The 16631-nt window shown below is 51.1% G+C and overlaps 1 pseudogene across 1 annotated transcript; it reads right to left on the bottom strand.

Annotated features, from left to right (window-relative positions):
* Positions 1–1884: 1884 nt before the first annotated feature.
* LOC307110113 (CXXC-type zinc finger protein 1-like) lies at positions 1885–15365 on the bottom strand (annotated as a pseudogene). The gene is made up of 3 exons: positions 13957–15365; positions 13338–13880; positions 1885–1971 (listed from the first exon to the last, which is right to left on the bottom strand). The product of its transcript is annotated as a CXXC-type zinc finger protein 1-like (transcript).
* Between the last annotated feature and the right edge of the window lie 1266 nt (positions 15366–16631).

The raw sequence follows: 16631 nt of genomic DNA on the forward strand, positions 1-16631 counted from the left end.
TGGAAAGCTTGGCTTGCTCTGTTACCTGGGAAACCTTGCTCTCTGTGGCTGTAGCCATCTTGGATTGGGGTTAATTTGCATACTCGCCCTGATGGGCTGGTGGGCGTGGCTGGTGGGCGTGGCTTATGTAGCGGAGTGATGGTTAATTTGCATATTACCATTTTATTAGAGAGGATAGTTTCTTAAATATGGCATCTGTGTCTTATCTCTGAATTTTGCACACTCCCCTGAAAAGCTATTCTTCCCCCCACCCCCCCAACCTGGTGAACTCCTACTAATTCTTCAAAACCCAACTGAACAATGACCCCACTCCACTCTGATTGTACCTCAATGACAACATTTGTACTTTATTGAAATTATTTGTGGGTATATGTGTGTGCGCGTCTGTGGTGTCAGCCTTCATTGTGCTCGGTTGGCATATAAGGAGTTTTTACTGGTAATGCTTGCTGAATGAATTAAAATGAAATTTGTGTGTTATAACTTCTGTGTTTTTGACCTAACAATAGCATCATTCTGGCTATGTTTTGAAGATTTGTGTTTTTGATAAGCCGATGTGGGTGCAACGTCTTATAAATAGGCTAATAGTTTGATTGACTGTTTTGTCAAAAGTTGAGACACTGGCAATCACCGCTTTCCAGCAGCGAGAATTCATTTTTCAGTCTGAGTTCATTTCCTAATAGGGAACAAGTATGAATATGGGGACGCAGCTGTGCTGTTTTGAAAGTTCAATCCTTAATTCCACTTCTTTTGTTTCCTAAAGGCTGTGTGCTGCTGCTCCTGCCTGCGCTCCGGTCCAGTCCCCGGCCTGCCCGGCTCTGCCCCGCCCTGCACAACGCTGACTCCTGAAGCTGCGTCTCAGGCTCTTGTCTCAGCTGCTGCCAGCTGGGCTCAGCGGATGGCAAGCCCAGGAGGGGCCTGGGGGGCAGACAGAAGGGAGAAGCCTGGGTGCCTCTCCCCCTCTCTGCTTCCATCAACTGCCTCTCCTCCAGCTCCTCTGTGCCTCTAAGCCTCCATGGGACCCCTACGTCCTTATTCCTCATCTTTTGAGTGCTCTGATTGCACTGGGCCCGTTACATTGCCTCCTCCCTCTGTGTCTACACCTCGGTGGCAGTGACTTCCTGCTGTTGCTAACCTCTGGGTCACTTCATGAATCAGTTCTCTTTTGTTGTGAAACAAACTACCCAAAACTTAATGGCTTAATACAACTACCATTTATTTGTAGCTCACAATTCAAGAGGTAGCAATTTAGACTGGGACCAGCTGGGCAATTCTTCTGCGGGTCCTAGCGGGCACGCTCATGCATCTAAGATCAGCTGCCAAGTCAACAGGGAGCTCTGCTTTGGAAGCTGGCTGGCTGTCATCTGGGGCAATGCTGGCTCCATGTGTCTCTCACATCCGACAACAGTCTAAGCGCAGGCGCAGTCAGTTGGCAGCTGGTTCCAAGAAAGAGAAGGCAAATGGGAAAACCTCTTGAGGCTCAAGCTTGGGACTCAACGGCATCAGAAGATCTACCCAGATTCAAGAGGTCAAGCAATAGACTCCATGTCTTGATGAGAGAGGACTTAGTGGCCATCTTTGAACTCTACCACACCTTACCGTCATCTCCTCCATCACCCGTTCAACCAAGTTCCTGCGTAAATTTCCTCTGTGATAAGTACTGGAAGTCATTCTTGTTTCTCTAGACAGACCTGTGTGTATGTTTGAATGTATTTTGGAGATAGGAGGTAAGGAACCCAGGAAAAAGCTATTCCTATTGGGGTCCCCTTGGGGTTCTGTCATGAATATCACCTGCCCAGGCTTTTTTAGAATTAGCCAATATGACAATTCAGATGTGTCCAAATTCAGCAAAGATGAGTCGAGTGTCACCATGTGGCAGGCACAGTGCTAGGTCCTGTGGGCTGTGTGGGGTGGAGGGGGCGGTACACAGAGTGCAGAAGGCATGGTGCCTGCCATGTGGGTTGTAAGTGGTACCTGAGGAGCAAGGGGATAAGGGGTTTGATAAGAATAGGGGGAGTAGGGGGGAGGAGGATGGCCATTATGATGATAATACAGCTCAGAGCCTAGTGGGGAATGGTAAATACTCAGATGAGAGTTTTCTTGGTCTGTCTCTGCAGTAAGAGAAAGTAAGCGGCATGAAAGCCCACGCCTCGCCGTGTGCTCACCACTGCCTCTCCATTGCTGAACAAGAGGCCAGCGCCCAGTAACTGGGGAACAAAACCTTTATTGAGCGCGTGAGTGAGCGGTGTGTACACGGCGCTACCAGTGCAGGGGAGAAAGGAGTCAATTCTGAGAACGGGGCAATGCTTCATAAAATCAGATGATTTCTCAAGTTTAGACTGAGAAACAGTTGTCAAATTTTGGCAGCAGGGAAGGGACTGAAAGGAAGCCGAAGGATCAGCATGAGCAATACCAAGGGGTGTGGGAGTACGTTAGCCTCCCCGGGATCATCCTGTTATAATCATCACTGGTGTGCACACCCCAAAGGCTGTCTCTCTGAGCCCATCTCACTGAGTTCTCAGGAGATGATCTGAGGCCTCCGCTGCTCAGATTTGGCCAAGGACAACAACACCGACCTTCAGGTTTGGGAACAGCCCTCCTCAGTACAGGTGGAGGCAACTCTGCATGGATGGGCACAATGTGAGTTTGGATAACTTTCTCCTTGTGATTTGGGTGTTTTTGAATGTGTGCCCAGAGGCTCCTGCAATAAATCCCTTTTTAGAAGCTAAACAAACACACAGGGAAAGGGGGAAAAAAAAAACAGAAGCAACGGACGTGCCTCCCGGGGGAGCCTGGTTGACAGGGAAGACATCTGGACCCAGAGAGGAGAGGGATTCTGTCAAGAGCGAGCTCAGCTCAAAGCCCTTCAGTGAGTCACGCTCCCTGCTTCTCCGGCAGGGAAATGAGCCAGCCCTCTCTGTGTTTCTGTCTGGGACCCGAGACAAGGCCAAAGAAAGCCCCTCGCAGGACAGCTCTATTAATTGGAAGAGCTGTCACCTCCTTCTGCAGCAGGCCAGGAGGAGCTGAGGTCAGCTACAGGAAGAGAAGATGCAGTCCTTGCTGTGATGCTGGCCCTTCAAGTTCAAGGCAATTCAGATGTAAATTCCTCAACCCTTAGGCTTCAACTGTAGAGTGAGGCTCCACTTCTCTTCCACCTCAAGCTGCCAAACCCTGTTGCTCCCTACAAGTGTTCCTAACTCACGGCCCTTCAGGTTTTCTGTAGGTTAGATTCAATCTGGGGTTCCGGTCTTACAGTGCAGTTGGGGAAAGTATGTGAGGTGATGTTTGTAAAATAACTTGCCATGAGGCTAACATGCAATAAGCCTTCACTAAATGTTACCTGTTATGAGCTGAAATGTGTCCCCCAAAATTCGAATGATAAAGGCCTAACCCAGGACCTCAGAATGCGACTGTATTTGGAGATAGGGCCTCTAAAGTGGTGATTCAGTTAGAATGAGGCTGTTAGGGTGGGCCCTGATCCAACACGCTGGTCTCCTTTAAGGACAGGGATTCGGGGACAAACACAGGAATGGCCATACACAACCCAAACGTGCTCACACCTTGACTTTGGAGCCCCTGCCTTCAGAACTGTGAGGAAATGTTTCTGCTGAAGCCACCTGTATGTGGCATTTTGTTATAGCAGCCCAGGCAGACTAATGTATCGCCCTATTGTTGTTGTTATTTTTACACCCAGATGCAAAGCTGAGAACCAAGGTGCCCTTGATTTCCATACTGATAAAGGCTCCAGACCAATTGTGCAAAGGAAGCCAGCTGTACCGAGGAAGCCGAAGCCACATTGCCTTCTGCCTGCTACGCTGGCTGGCTGGCTGCGGGGACTGTAACTGTGACTCATGCCGTTTCTGGTTTCAGTGTGGGGTGCAGAGCTCTGTAGAGACCAGATGACAGTTGCTATGAGTCAACAGCAGGGAAGTCCCTGAGGTGGGGAGAACTCCTCCACTCCCCATCCCCCAGCGCCTGCAGACATGCTGAGAGCACATCACCCCAAAACAACGAAATTCTCCCCTGGTTTCCAAATGATCATGATTGCCCTCCCATCACCCTCTTGAAGGTCAGAAAGTCAGATTCCACTAAAGGCTGCTACAGATGGTTTTACACTAGTCCCTTCAGAACCCCACAATTAACACCTAATTACATGTCCTCACCGATTCGTGAAGGACTTGCCTGTTCTAGCGATGGCAGAGTTACCAAAAATCCATAATCGAAATCAAACATGTCTGCTCTCCCTTCTCCCCCAACACCCTACTCCTCCTTTAATAAAATTACTTAACCTCTGACCCTGGTGAATTATCTATCTGCAAGACAGTGCTAACAACGCCTCTTGTCTGAAGGATCAAATGAGGTCATTCATTCATTTAACCAATATTTATCACATGACCTACCAAGCACTCATTTGTCATTCATCAGATACTTACTGAGCACCTGCTCCCTGCCAGCCCTCTGGGAGGCTGCACTGAAGAATAGTGAGGAGGTCTCAGACCTCACAGACCTTACCTTCTCCCAGGGAGGCAAAGAGCAAGTAGACCAGGGCTGGGGATCATCCGGCCCACAAGCCATATAAAGCCCACAAAATCATTTGGTCTGACCCTGCCAAGGCATTAGGGTTAAGGTAATGAAATGTGTGACCAAATATAGCAGGCTCATTTTTAAGTCGATAATTCTGTATGGCTCGAGAATGATGTTATAAATATCCAAATGGCCCTTGGCAGAAAAAGAGGTCCCCACCTCTGAAGTAGACAAATAAGATGACTTCAGGCGGGGACCTGCTACCCTGGAAACAACGCAGTAATGAGATGGCAACTAACAGGGGAGGTTAGAGATGGCTTGTCACAGAAGGCATTCTCCTCGGGCCTGAATGGTAAGTTGTTGGATGTGGGAGGACCCGGGGAAAGAACATGTTATCAGAAGGAGGCAAAGGAAACTGCAGGTGCAGAGGTTCTGGAAGGAAGGATGTATGTAAGGACCAACAAAGAACGGAAGGGCCGTGGGAGGGAAGGACAGGGTCCAGGAGAAAGTGGCGAGGTGGGCAGAGGCCAGACCGCAGAGGTTCCTCTGGGACGTGGGACGTTGGATGGTCCCGTGGTGGAAAGCAGACCAAAGAACTGAAAGACCAGTACCTTAACCTGAGTTCAGACAGGGTGAGTGTATGAAGATGGTCTGAGATCAGTCAGGGCCGCCCCAGCTGTGGCCAGAAATTTGCATTTAAGGTCACGGCTCTTAAATTGACTGCACATCGGAGTCATCCAGGATCTTTAAACAAACACTGATGTCTGGACCCCACCCCAGCAGTTCTGATATAATTGGGCTGGGCTGCAAGCCGGGCAGTTGGGTTTGTTTGTTTGTTTGTTTGTTTGTTTTCAAGCTCTCCGAGGATTCTAATGGGCAGCCAAGGTTGAGACCACAGGAATAAGAAGCCACTGGAAGAGGATTGTAAGCAGAATGGCATGATCTGAATTCTCCGTAAAGGAACCCAATCACACGGCCGGCTGCCACTGTGTTCCCCTAGCAGGGCCCGTACATAGTTGATTCCTGGTGTTTAATTCCTTCCCTCCCATAGCCTCTGAGTCTTCCCGAAATCTGGAACTGCTGGGCACTGCAGAGAGAAAGTATTCGAGGCGAGTATGTTACTGGATCGGCCTCCAGCAGGACTGTTTCCTGCCTCTGTCCTTGGAATTGCTCAGCCATCCCCCCGGCCCTGGAGACTCGCTGCTGTGTGTTTTAGACAGCCCTGAGGACCCCAGCCCCCGGCAGAGCAGCTCCGAGGAACATGCAGAAGCAACTTGGTGACTTTATTTTGATAAAATACAATAATTACCATGCCTAGCAGCTGTTGCTATTTAAAATAAGAAAAACCTGGGCCTGAATTTAAACTGTTTCTGGTAAAGCATGTGCCCCACCAATCTGGTGCAACAAAATCAGACATTATGAAATCCTCTGAAGTGGAGCTTGTTACAGGAAGTGAAGATGCAAATCATATTTCGCTTCAAATGAGCCCGATGAATACATAATTTTCCACAAAGAAATACTTTTGTGTCAGGATCCTTTTGCCAAGAACCGAAGTTTCAGGCTGCAGCTGTTAGCGGTGTCTGATTGTCCATTTCAAACTGCAGCCACTTCTGTTTGCCTAAGGAGGATGTGGAGCAAAGACAGGAAGTGCTACTCTCATCAATTGTCTTCCAGAATATTCTCTATGAGATCAGCCTGTACTTCCCAACAACCATACTTATGCTCAGAATTTACAGACCAAACCCCAAGGCGAATCACCAGCTACTCCCAACGTCCTATCCCTTCAGAAGAGGCTGTTTTTCCTCTCCCCCGAGGACTTTCTCTGACCTTGGGGTCATTAACTCTATTTGCCAGGAGTCTTTTGATTCCATGTGGAAGAGACCCAATTCAAGTTAAATAAACACACCAAAAACAAGACGGAAGAGGAATTATTTGTCCCTGAAACTGGAAAGTCCAAACATGGTCTGGCTCAGGTACACTGGATGTGTGTTGAAGGGGACAGGAGAAGGAACTGGCCACAGACAAGTAGAAGGGTGACTGAGTAGTTCTGAGGGCGTAACACCTGTTCCAAGGACTTGCCAGGCACCAGCTTCAGGCCGGGTGGTTTTCTCCAGGTGTAGACTCAACTGGCGCATTGAGAGATTTGGATTGAATCAGCTTGAGAGGAATGGTAAAGAGCGAGAAGTTGTCCAGGCTCAAGGGTGTATTTAAAAGACACAGATAGGATTTGAGGCAGAGAAGAAAAAGAAGTTGGGAAGAGGAGGCAAAGAGGGGAAGGGGCTCTGCCAGCATGCTCAGTGGTTGAGCATCGACCTATGAACCAGGAGGTCACGGTTCCATTCCCAGTCAGGGCACTTGCTCCGGTTTGCGGGCTCAATCCCACACATCCCCAGTAGAGGGCATGCAGGAGGTAGCCAATCAATGATTCTCTTATCACTGGTATTTCTATCTCTCTCTCTCCCTCTCCCTTCCTCTCTGCAATCAATAAAAAATATTAAAAAAAAAAAAAAAAAGATGGGAAGGGGTGAGTAAAACAGGAGAACTACGGTAAGTACACTGGAGGTGTGAGCGGGATAGAAGGACAAGAGACCGGGAACTGCCATAACATGTGGGGCTTTGGGGAGAGAGATGGACAAAGGTCTGTTGCGTGATGTACCTGCCTCGCCACCACTGTCTCGAGACCCCTTCAATAAGGACTACAGTATTTGTGCTCTCTGGAGAAGAAGTAGTATTTCTTTTACTCGTGGTACTATGCTGAGAAATGGGCTTGGGCAGTGGTCGGCAAACTCATTAGTCAACAGAGCCAAATATCAACAGTACAACGATTGAAATTTCTTTTGAGAGCCCAATTTTTTAAACTTAAACTTCTTCTAACGCCACTTCTTCAAAATAGACTCGCCCAGGCCATGGTATTTTGTGGAAGAGCCACACTCAAGGGGCCAAAGATCCGCATGCGGCTCGCGAGCCGCAGTTTGCCGACCACGGGGCTTGGGGAAACCTGGCTTTACTCTGTTTCGACTGAAATGTAGCACTTTAAGATTTTTGAGATGGAGCCATGTGGGCTGAGGCTGTATCTGTGAAAAGGGCTGAAATGGGTGGAGGTGAAACTCAAAAGAACCAAGGTCAAGCACTCTTAAGCTAGAGCACCACCTGCATCGGGTGACTGTCAGCGTTGGCTGGAAATGAAGACAGTGGGCCGGGTCCCAGAGGCTCCAATGAATGGAGTGGGGGCTCTGGGAAGCAGGTGAATCGCAGCAATGAGGGGGCGAATGCAGTTTAATCCAAGTCTCAAAGGAGTGGGGGTGTTTAAATGCCATGGAAATAGTGCTAGGAATAGAGCTCCAACACCCCTCTTCTGACCCAGCATGAATGGGGTGTGGAGAATGAGCAGCCACTGGTGCAGGAGCCGCCGGGGACAGTGCTGTCCGGGGAGAGTCAGTTGCCGTTTGCACAGGCTCACAGAGGGCAGCTGTGCACCCTGGAACCAGCCCAGGGGGAAGGTTAGGAGGCAGGGGAGCCGTGGAGCAAAGCAGAAGCAACGAGATGGCTTGTCATATGGCTGGCTCCTTCCCAGCTCACAATTACCTGCCTGACCCTGCGCCTAAAGCAGCCTGGCTTCCTCAGACCCTGAGCAGCATTTCCCCACGTAGCCCATATTGCATAATGTCAAGTGAATAAAGGAATTCATGAATAAATTTGTTGTCTGGTTCCCCGATTTGCAACCGCCACTAGAATGTAAACTCCATAAAGGCAGCGACCTTATGTATTTATTCACCGCCTTGTTCCCAGTGCCTGGCAGATAGTTAAGCGCTCAACAAATATATGTTGGATGAGTTAGGTAATGAACAAACATGTGAATGCATGGTAAATGGCCCTAGGAGGTTGGAGGGACAGAAGAACACAGAGGTCCACAGAGCTTGCACACTTGGTGAGGGGCCCTGGTGTGCCTAAAGAATCCCAATTTGAGTCTTGGGGACAGATCCTTCCTGGCCTTGTTGCCATGTCCTGGGAGGTAAACTTTAAGGAGAGATGCTTGCTCAAATCCACCCTCCCGCCTCTCCTCTATGGTCCTAAGGACAAAATTCATAAACGTGAAAGTGGTTCCTGGGGTTTAATCTCCGGCTCAGTGGCGGTGACCCGTGGCGGTCTCTCCAGGGCATTACCGAGAGAAGAGTCAACACGTCATGAAGGGGGCATTGTTAGTCTCACCCACCCTTCCAACCCAAACAGGCACAGCCCTGTGGAAGGTCCTTGTGATCCCTGGGCCTCACCCCCTCCCTGCTGCCCAGAACCCATGGCCGTGGAGGCCACAGTGGCCGTTGCTAAGTAAGGCAGAGTGAGGGGCATGGGTGGGTGCTGCTGGGGACCCACCTCATTTCTTGGTTCCTGAGTCAATGACCCAACCGCTGCCTCTGCTCCCTGTGGCCGACTGGGACGAGGCCTGGCTGGAAGTCTAACGTATCTTATGGGAATCAAATGCCCATCTCCTGAACACCCTCTTCCCGCAGCCCTCTCCCAGAACTGTCAACTTCAAAGGAAAAAGGGACAAATAACCCCTGACAGAGCCCTCCCAGCCCAAGACGTTTCCCAGACCACACCTTTTCTGTTCCGTGCCAGCAGGCTTAAAACAGGACGCCTGCGCGCCACTCGGAAGTAGGCTGTCCACCAGGCATCGTGCAAGGCGCGTGCTGGTGGGCACAGGCCAGGCCAGGCTGCCTCTCCTCCCACGCCCGCGGAGAAGTGCATCTTGAGCCTGTGCTCCCTCCAGAACCTGTGCCCTCACCTATGATCAGGCTCCAGCTGATCCGGGGAGGTGCTGAGCAGCCCATCAAGCCCTTCCCTGTGGTGTATGGTCTGCAGGTTGTGTTGCTTCTGCCCCTACAGCAACCTGATTTCTACTCGTTTTCATCGGGAAACAAACTTCTCTCCCTTTAAGAGCATGTCGTTCTGATGGAGCTGACTCTCCCTGCAGATCCAGAGGTGGCCTGTGACCCAGGCCCCTTCCCTGACCTCAGTGGGACGAGTCCAGGGGTGGGTGCATGGTCTTACAGGAGCCAATTCAGACCCTTGAATCCATCTTCTCTCCCAATTTGCTGTATGACCTTGGGCGAGTCGTTGACCTCTGTGAGTATCTATTTTTCAAATGTTGCATTAGGTCAGAGCTACTTGCACTGTGAACTAGGCAGCTAGAATCACCCAGAAGTTTGATACAGATGGGAACTCTTGGGCCCTACCTAGACCTACAGAACCAGAATTTCTGGGGGAGGGGCCCATAAATGTTATGCTTCAATCAGTCCACTGCCCCGTCTCAGAAGCTCTGGATGAACTGGTCTCTGAGTCTGGGAGTCTATCAACCACTGTGTCTAGAAAATCAGGAAAAAGGCAGGGAGGCGACAACTCTTTCTGGTACCTTGGACATCCTCACCAACCTCTTTCTTTTTCCCCATTTTCACTGACCACCACCTTGTACTTTCATCTCTGGGGCTCTCCCATGTCACCCTGGGGCAGCAGGAAATGTGTGGGGAGTCTCGCACCCTTTCTGCATTGCTGCCAGCACGCCCCCACTCCTACAGGAGCTGCATCTGTTGGTCCATGGCTGTATCCTTGGCTCCTAGAATGGGGCCTGGCCCATGGGTGGCCCTTGCCACCCAGGGGCCTTGGAGAGGAGGCAGGCCTCATTCATATGCAGGCATCATTATTATTCATTTGTGAGTGGATAATAATGAGGCCTGCCTCCTCTCCAAGGCCCCTGAGGTGACAGAAATTCTCAAACCTGTGTCAGCGTCCTCCTTCATCTGCCCAGGCGGCTGTGACAACATACAACGGCCTGCATGGCTTAAACAATAGGAACTGTTTCTCCCTCACAGTTCTGGAGGCGGGAGACTGAGATCAAGGTCTAACAGGACTTCGTTTGTGGTGAGGACTCCCGCCCAGGCTTACAGACGGCCTGTCACTGTGTCTTCACGAGGAGAGAGCGGGAGAGCCTGCTCTCTGGTGTCTCTTCTTATAAGGACACTAATCCTTTCAGAACTAGGCCCACCCTTATGACCTCATTTAACCTTACTTACCTCCTCACTCCAAATATGGCCACACTGGGACTGGAGGAGCTCCAACTTGTGAGTTTGGGGGCCCAAGCATCCAGCCTCCAACAGAGTCCTGTTCCCCTTCCCATCGGAAAGGCCCGCCCCTGTGCCTCATCCTCCAGCTCCCTTCTGCCCTCCCCTCGGCCCCAGGCCAGAGGTCTTCTCTCCTCTACTACATTTCTGACTGTTGGAACCAAAGGGGTCGTGGGTTAGGGAAAACTACAGGGGAACACAGCAGAATATGACCCTCTACATGTATCATCAAAATATAAAACATGGAATAAATCATGAGCATGAATTTTTTTTTCCATCTAATTTATAGAAGAGAAGATAAAGACAAGAAATAAGGTTTAAAATGAGAACAATCACAAATGTAAAAAAAAGCAAGCTGCAGAACATCAAGGATAATGTAATCTCATTTTTAGTTAACAATGAGGATGTGAGTGGTAATATATTTACACGATTTATTGGCTTTCAAGGGAGAAAAAAAAAACCTGAATGGGGCAGACACCCGAATGTTCACAGGATTAGGTAGGGAGGGAGGGCTTTAGCTTTTTACTTTACACACATCTGCATTTAAATAACTCTATTAAAAGCTTCATGCAAATAAAATGCTAAAATGTGATGGGGGAGAAAAGACTAGATAGATAGATACTGAAAATACAATAATCCTTTTATCAAGATTCCAATCAAATAAGACTGAGGTTTTTAAAAGGACAGAAATAGGTGTGGTTTGAAATAAAAGAAAATCAACGCAAAGAAGTTACAACCATCAGACAACGGTTTTAAAAAGCACCCTATGAAAAGTGACAGATAAAAAGTTAAAGTGAAAAGTTAAAGATGTAACCATGAGGAAGGAGTCTGGGGGAAGATTGTAGGCGAAAATCAGAAAGCAAAGCAACATTTAGAGACCCAGAAGAAGGTGGGAGCCGCGGCTAGAAGCAGCTAAGGGCAGAAGCTTCACTGACGCATCATGGTCTGGCTTCCCAGGGAAGTCTCCCGTGGGAATTACCTTGCCCGGCAAACACCCTCCGACCCCAGTGGCTCCACTTCTATCCCCGGGTTCGTGTGAACCCAGGGTGTGGCTCCTTAAATCAACAGAAACACAAGTCAACAGAAAACCAGTCTTGTCCTCTGCAGTTGACTCGGCTTCCAGAACCTTTCCGGAATCTCAGCTGTCAGCGGGTGCACAGTCCGCCTCCCTGGAGCGGGACAGAGCTGAGTTCCAGTCCCAGGCAGGCCACCTCCCCACACCTCCAACTCCTTTCTGAAAAGTGGGGGAAATAAGAAGCCACCTCACAGAATTGCTTGAGGACCCAATACACATAAAAATCATTAGCAAACACTCAGGTAAGTCGAGCCTCTCCTTCTGCAAAGGCGTAGACTACGGTGTGAAGATTCATCCAATAGCACCCAGCACGGATGTAGGGTTTGCTGGCCTCTCCCAGGGGCTCCCGGTCACTATGCCAAGCTCCGCTTGGGGGATTGCGTTTTTTCTTTGTCGTCGTTGAGGGACATTTTTGGTTGCATGTCTCCAGAGGATTCAAGGAGCAGAGATTCCTAGAGAGAGGCTGTCACCTGCCCCCCAAACTACCTCAGGTTCAGGTGAGGCCCCTGGCGCTGGGTTGGAAGTTCAGCTTTCAGGCAAAAGGGCCTCTCTCACAGCCAGGACAGGAAGACTCAGCGGGGAGGGCCCCTTCACTTTCATTTTGCTGTCACCCCTGTCCCCTTATTCAAACACATGGGCTGGAGGGCTGGAAGTGTCCTTCTTAGAGTCATCCTTTTGTAAAGTGAACTAAAGCTGATCTGGGATGCTGAAATGACAACCAAGCATGTCAAACTCGAAGGCTAACACGGGCCAAATAAACAAGGTGGAAGTGTATGTGGGCTGCAAAAAAACAAAAGCTTCAATTTTCATAGAAACGTAGGTTTATTTCAATAGACATGCTGAATACAAAGGGCTGAAATAAATGAGTCATTGTTAACATAAAATAACAGAACATTATAATAAAAATTAATATTTTTTCTTGAACACTAACTTACCAGACACTGAATAACTGTACAAATTAATGAGTGTAATGCAAATAAACCTATTTTTCTTGTTCTCCAAAAGTGAAATATTCCGTTGCGCACACCAAACAGATCAGCCTAAGATTAATGATGTGGCAACCGGCTGCTAAAATATTCGCTGCTAGTATTAGTGGAAAGAAATGGTGCGCCTGCGTGTAAGGCACGTAAGGGAAATGAATGCAACACGATTCTAGTAATCAGTCATTAGGGAACTTTATAGTTCGGTATTAATAATTATGTATAACAGGATATTGTAAAAATTAAGTTACAAAATTTATATTAAAACGTTCCTTACATACCATTCACTATATTGGCTGGGCCGCAAAACATGCTTGAACTAGACCAGTGATGGCGAACCTATGACACGCGTGTCAGCACTGACACGCGTAGCCATTTCTGATGACACGCGGCCGCATGCCGAGGATGAAACATTTGCTGCTCCTGAGGATGAAACATTTGCGACTAGAGTCTTGGAGTTAGTTTTTTCCTCAAAGTGACACACTACCCGAGTTATGCTCGGTTTTTTGGCTAAGTTTGACACACCAAGCTCAAAATGTTGCCCATCACTGATAGACACTGGGCGTCCTGGGAGTTCGGGACCCTCGGTGGGTTCTTGGCACGGCACAGGAACAACTTCAGACGTGAGCCGCCCGAGAGGCTCACCGGGCCACTGGAGCGAAGGCCGGTGGTGAGGGGGTCATGCTAGATGGCCTGATGGCGCATCAGGGCCCGTAGCCCTGCCCTGTTTGTCATGGCCGTGCACACACCGCGCTCCTGCCCCAACAGCTGGTCCGGCTTGCACCACACGCGCTCTCGCTCCAGGTCCACTTCAGCACGCCGCAACTTCTCCCAGCGGTGATGGCGGTTGCACTGTCGCTTGGGCAGGCGACAGAATTCACCTGTGAGCTCAAAGACATCCCATACAAGGGGGCACCCACATACCTCGTCAGCTGGCACTTTGGGGTCCCGTGAGTGCTCTGGGCACAAAACCTGGAGCCGCTTACAGTATGTCTTGCTCTGAGGATTGTAGACATCACAGAAGAGTCGTGTGGCCCCCTCAATGCGTGGGGGGTACATGGACCTGAAGGACGTCTGGCTCTCATACTTGGCATAGCAGCGCTCCATGGGGCGCAAGGCAACACGGGGGTTGATGGGGTGCCCGCAGGAGATCTGCAAGTCTGTGTCGTCACTGTCACCCTCATGGCTCTGTGTGGGATGGAAGGGATGATGAGGCCGGCAGACCAGGCACCGGGCGCTGCACTGCGGAGCCCTGCCTGCTCACCTCCTCAGCCTCCCGCCCGGCCTGCGCAACGATGGCCTCAAGCTCATGGAGCCGGCGCTCCACTTCCTGAAGGCGGTGCGGGCAGGCGCTCTGCTGCTCTCTGCGAATGCGTTCCAGGAGCTTCTTGCCCTGCTCTTCGGCAGTGCAGGGGCTCTGCTGCCACTGCTGGATGCGTTGGGGGAGGGTCTGGCAGATGCGGTTAGCTGCCAGCTTCAGGCCGCAGATCTGAGCAGTACGTGGAGGCGGCCGTGCAGCGCGCACAGCCAGGCCCAGGCGCTGCGGTGGTGGCGCCGGCTCCTTGACGTGGGCTTGCTCCGGGGGTTGCTATTTGTCTGCGCTCCTGCCGATGCCGCTTATATCTCGCCTCCTCCTTCTCAGACTTCTTCACCCGGCGCTTCACATGCTTCACTTTCTCCGCCCTCTTCGCAGCGCAGGGTCCAGGACCAGGGACTCCTCTGCGCCGCTCATCCAGGGCAGGCCGTGGTCACCAAAGGCCCCTGCACGTACATCCTGGTCCCGGTCAGGGGTCAGCGGAAGGTCCTCATCTGAGAGTGGCTCAGGCATGGCTGCAGCCTCAGGCATCTTGACTACTGATGACACCACTGCCCCCTCGTCCTCACGGATGCCACCCGGCTTCTGCGATGGCTGTGGCTGCTGCCGGGTGGGCAGCGGCCGGCGAGGCCGTGGCGGGGACTCTGACGGTGTCACCGGCGAGAGCGAGGAAGGGAAGTACTTGTATGCTTCCCGGGCCGCAGCTGGCACTGACGCAGCCGGCATTTCTTGCTCTGAGGATTGTAGCCATCACAGAAGAGTCGTGTGGTCCCTTCCACGCATGTGGGGTAGAAGGGGCCCCCAAACTTCTTCATGTCCTGGCAGCAGTCACAGTGGCCACAGTCCTCAGTGCGCGGGCAGGCCTCACCCTCGCCACACCTGCGGGCTGGCTGTTTGATGTGCTGCTGATGATGATGACGATGATGATGCTGGCTGCGTGTGGCCATCAAGGGCTGTGGAGAGGCTTTGTGGGGCGAAGCAGAGCCCCGAGCAAGCATGGCCCCAGCCCCGGTGCCTGACCCTGCCCGACGCTGCAGGTCTGGACCCGGGGCAGGCCTCATCCTGGGGCTCACTGCCCTCTCGCTCACTGCTGTCCCGTTCCCGTGACTTCTTGTGCCCAGCTGGGGGTCTTTCTCTTGGCCCTCCCGACAGTGCCACTCCCGGAAGGCCTTGGCCATCTTCTCCGTGACCCGGATGCAGTCCCCATGGAACCACTCATTGCAGTTGTCACACCCGATCATGAAGCAATTGATGTCTGGTTTGCGGCAGATGCAGAAGATGGGTGCGTGCTCCCCATTCTCCGCCTTGCTGTCCTCCCCAGGGTCTGGGGGCTCTGGGTCTGAACCATCCCCGTCCATCTCTCCGGGTCTGGGGCCCCTTCACGGCCCTGCCAGCCACCCATGGGTCTGCAGCCACTGCAAAGGTGCTCACAACTACTGATTTACTTCTTTTTTTCTTTTTTTTAAGGGAGGGGCAGCGTGGGGAGGGAGGCAGGGGCTGATTTACTTCTTTTATTGAGGCTCATTTAATGGAGGGGTAGGGCATTCAATAAGGGGGAGAGAATTCAGGATTTTTCTGGAGAAGGGGTGGAGACTTCTCGGAAGACCGCTTTTGGCTTTTTGTGTGCTTATATGGGCTTTCCGTTTTCAATCTGGTGGCTCTGAGTGTGTGGTATAGTATGCTAATGTATTACAACGTGCGTGTAAACGTGCGTGTAAATGAGGCTAGGGGTTACTACAAATTGCCTTGTTGGATGGAGCTGGTTCTAAGCCACCAGTCCATTGGAGGTTGGTCTTACTATGTCTCCTTGACAGTCCCAGTGGCCCTTATCAGCTACAGCCATTTCTCCACACACCCTATCTCACTCCCTCACCTGAGGCTGCTGAACCCTCTGACATCCCGACTCACAGCCCAAAATGGGGTTAACTCCCAGAGAGCAGAGCCAAGAGATGAAAGGGCAGCTGGAAACCTGAAAAAGTCCCACCTCAGTGCCTAAGCCCAATACCCCTGAGCTCCTCACCGACACGAGCCAATGTCTTATTTTTAAGCCCGTTTGCTTGGTTTCCCTGCCTGTCACGATGGAAAAGATCCTTATAAATATACATGTCCTCCCCCACCCCACCCCCCCGCCACTCGCCCTTCCTGAAGAAACTCTCAGGCTAAACTTTCCTGGCTCAACCGTAGACTCCCTGCACCCGTCACCTCACCTTGGAGACTAATGGGGATAAAATCCCAGTGATTTCAAATGTTTTCTCCTTCTCTGGGGTATCCCAAAGGCCAGCAGGGTCACTGAGTCACCCTGGTACCATTCAACTGGCAATTTACCAGCCCCAATGAGGAGGGGACTCCAGGCTCTACTCCCAGGGCAGTGGTTAGTCATTGCTTTCAATTCCAGTCATGCCAGCAGAAGTCTAAACTCCCCCTGGCCTGCAGGGGCCACCTCCACAGGGTGTCCTTGGTCCAACGAATGGCTAGCGACACCTCTCAATTGGTGAGGCACTTCCCTCTGTGCCTCTGGAGTTCTCAGAACGAGGCAGGGGTCTCCCACACTAGATGGGCCGCCCCACCCAGCCTGGGGGTGGCTCTGCCCCAACTCTAGCCCTTTCCATCCCCTGTGCCTGTGC

Source organism: Cnephaeus nilssonii (genome assembly GCF_951640355.1).
Source record: "Cnephaeus nilssonii genome assembly, chromosome: 2".
NCBI classification, from domain to species: domain Eukaryota; kingdom Metazoa; phylum Chordata; class Mammalia; order Chiroptera; family Vespertilionidae; genus Cnephaeus; species Cnephaeus nilssonii.